We start from the raw sequence: 3,919 nt of genomic DNA, 5'->3' as shown, positions 1-3,919 counted from the left end.
AACATAGACAGTAAGAAGAGTCAGTCTTCTTGTACTTAAGTCGGCATTGTGCCTTTTGTATTTAATTCCGATGCATTTTCTGTGTTTCATCGTCATTAAGAAGGTCCAAGGGATACAGTAAACCTGGAGTGAAGCATCGGAATCTATAAGTAGTGACACAGGGATGTTTCAAAATATAGACAGTAAGAAGAGTCAGTATTCTTGTACTTAAGTCGGCATTGTACACTTTTGTATTTAATTCCGATGCAATTTCTGTATTTCATCGTCAATAAGAAGGTCCAAGGGATACAGTAAACCTGAAGTAAAGCATCGGAATCTATAACTAGTGTCACAGGAATGGTTCAAAACATAGACAGTAAGAAGAGTCAGTTCTCTTGTACTTAAGTCGGCATTGTGCCTTTTTTATTTCATTCCAATGCAATTTCTGTGTTTCATCGTCAATAAGAAGTTCAGAAGGATACAGTTAACCTGTAGTGAAGCATCGGAATCTATAACTAGTGTCACAGGAATGGTTCAAATCATAGACAGTAGGAAGGGTCAGTCTTCTTGTACTTAAGTCAGCATTGTGCCTTTTCTATTTAATTTCGATGCAATTTCTGTGCTTCATCGTCAGTACGACAGTCCAAGGGATACAGTAAACCTGGAGTGAAGCATCGGAATCTATAACTAGTGTCACAGGATTGGTTCAAACATAGTCAGTAAGAAGAGTCAGTCTTCTTGTACTTAAGTCGGCGTTGTGCCTTTTGTATTTAATTCCGATGCAATTTCTGTGTTTCATCGTAAATAAGAGGGTCCAAGGGATGCAGTAAACCGGGAGTGAAGCATCGGAATCTGTAACTAGTGTCACAGGAATGGTTCAAAACATAGTCAGTAAGAAGAGTCAGACTTCTTGTACTGAAGTCGCCATTGTGCCTTTTGTATTAAATTCCGATGCAATTTCTGTGTTTCATCGTCAATAAGAAGGTCCAAGGGATTCAGTAAACCTGGAGTGAAGGTTCGGAATCTATAACTAGTGTCACAGGAATGGTTCAAAACATAGACAGTAAGAGGAGTCAGTCTTCTTGTAATTAATTCGGCACTGTGCCCTTTGCATTTGATTCCGATGCAATAAACCTGAAGTGAATCATCGAAATCTATAACTAGTGTCACAGGAATGGATCAAACCATAGTCAGTAAGAAGAGTCAGTCTTCCTGTACTTAAGTCGGCATTGTGCCGCTTGTATTTAATTCCGATGCAATTTCTGTGTTTCATCGTCAATAAGAAGGTACAAAGGGATACAGTAAACCTGAAGTGAAGCATCGAAATCTATAACTAGTGTCACAGGAATGGTTCAAAACATAGACAGAAGAGGAATCAGTCGTCTTGTACTTAAGTCGGCTTTGTCCCTTTTGTATTTAATTCCGTTGCAATTTCTGTGTTTCATCGTCAATAAGAAGGGCAGAGGGGTGCAGTAAACCTGAAGTGAAGCATCGGAATCTATAGCTAGTGCCACAGGAATGGTTCAAAACGTAGACAGTAGGAAGAGACAGTCTTCTTGTACTTATGTCGGCATTGTGCATTTTCCATTTAATTCCGATGCAATTTCTGTGTTTCATCGTCAATAAGAAGCTCCAAGGGATACAGTAAACCTGAAGTGAAGCATCGGAATCTATAAGTAGTGTCACAGGAATGGTTCAAAACATAGACAGTAGGAAGAGTCAGTCTTCTTGTACTTAAGTCGGCATTGTGCCTTATCTATTTAATTCCGATGCAATTTCTGTATTTCATCGTCAATAAGAAGTTCCGAGGGATACAGTAAATCTGGAGTGAAGCACCGGAATCTATAACTAGTGTCACTGGAATGGTCCAAAACATAGACAGTAGGAAGAGTCAGTCTTCTTGTACTTAAGTCGGCATTGGGCCTTTTCTATTTCATTCAGATGCAATTTCTGTGTTTCATCGTCAATAACAAGGTCAGAGGGATACAGTAAAACTGAAGTGAAGCATCGGAATCTATAACTAGTGTCACAAGAATAGTTCAAATCATAGACAGTAGGAAGAGTCAGTCTTCTTGTCCTTATGTCGGCATTGTGCCTTTTGTATTTAATTCCGATGCAATTTCTGTGTTTCATTTCAATAAGTAGGTCCAAGGGATCCAGTAAACCTGAAGTGAAGCACCGGAATCTATAACTAGTGTCACAGGAATGGTTCAAAACATAGTCAGTAAGAAGAGTCAGTCTTCTTGAACTTAAGTCGGCATTGTGCCTTTTGTATTTAATTCCGATGCAATATCTGTGTTTCATCGTCAATAATAAGGTCAGAGGGATACAGTAAACATGAAGTGAAGCATCGGAATCTAAAACTAGTGTCACAGGAATGGTTCAAATCGTAGACAGTAAGAAGAGTCAGTCTTCGTGTACTTAAGTCGGCATTGTGCCTTTTGTAATTAATTCCGGTGCAATTTCTGTGTTTCATCGTCAATGAGTAGGTCCAAGGGATCCAATAAACCTGAAGGGAAGCACCGGAATCTATAACTAGTGTCACAGGAATGGTTCAAAACATAGTCAGTAAGAAGAGTCAGTCTTCTTGTTTTTAAGTCGCCAGTGTGCCTTTTGTATTAAATTCCGATGCAATTTCTGTGTATCATCGTCAATAAGAAGGTACAAAGGATACAGTAATCCGGGAGTGAAGCATCGGAATCTATAACTAGTGTCACAGGAATGGTTCAAAACATAGACAGTAAGAGGAGTTAGTCTTCTAGTACTTAATTCGGCACTGTGCCTTTTGGATTTAATTCCGATGCAAGTACTGTGTTTCATCGTCAATAAGAAGGTCAGAGGGATACAGTAAACCTGAAGTGAATCATCGGAATCTATAACTAATGTCACTGGAATGGTTCAAAACATAGTCAGTAAGAAGAGACAGTCTTCTTGTACTAAAGTCGGCATTGTGCCTTTTGTATTTAATTCCGATGCAATTTCTGGGTTTCATCGTCAATAAGAGCGTCAGAGAGATGCAGTAAACCTGGAGTGAAGCATCGGAATCTATAACAAGTGTCACAGGGATGGTTCAAAACATAGACAGTAAGAAGAGTCAGTATTCTTGTACTTAAGTCGGCATTGTGCATTTTGTATTTAATTCCGATGCAATTTCTGTGTTTCATCTTCAGTAAGTAGGTCCCAGGGATACAGTAAACCAGAAGTGAAGCATCAGAGACTATAACTAGTGTCACAGGAATGGTTCAAATCATAGTCAGTGGGAAGAGTCTGTCTTCTTGTACTTAAGTCGGCATTGTGCCTTTTGTATTTAGTTCCGACGCAATTTCTGCGTTTCATCGAAAATAAGAAGGTCAGAGGAAGACAGTTAACCTGTAGTGAAGCATCGGAATCTATAACTAGTGTCACAGGAATAGTTCAAAACATAGACAATAGGAAGAGTCAGTCTTCTTGTACTTAAGTCGGCATTGTGCCTTTTGTATTTAATTCCGATGCAATTTCTGTGTTTCATCGTCAATAAGTAGGTCCAAGGGATCCAGTAAATCTGAAGTGAAGCACCGGAATCTATAACTAGTGTCACAGGAATGGTTCAAAACATAGTCAGTAAGAAGAGTCAGTCTTCTTGTACTAAAGTCGCCATTGTGCTTTTTGTATTAAATTCCGATGCAATTTCTGTGTTTCATCGTCAATAAGAAGATACAAAGGATACAGTAATCCTGGAGTGAAGCATCGGAATCTATAACTAGTGTCACAGGAATGGTTCAAAACATAGACAGCAAGAAGAGTCAGTCTTCTAGTACTTAATTCGGCACTGTGCCTTTTGGATTTAATTCCGATGCAATTTCTGTGTTTCATCGTCAATAAGAAGTTCAGAGGGATCCAGTAAACCTGTAGTGAAGCACCGGAATCTATAACTAGTGTCACAGGAATGGTTCAAAACATA

Source organism: Schistocerca piceifrons, unplaced genomic scaffold (assembly GCF_021461385.2).
Source record: "Schistocerca piceifrons isolate TAMUIC-IGC-003096 unplaced genomic scaffold, iqSchPice1.1 HiC_scaffold_2312, whole genome shotgun sequence".
Classification (NCBI taxonomy): Eukaryota; Metazoa; Arthropoda; class Insecta; order Orthoptera; family Acrididae; genus Schistocerca; species Schistocerca piceifrons.
The sequence above is the reverse complement of the archived record's forward strand: the minus strand, read 5'-3'. Positions refer to the sequence as shown.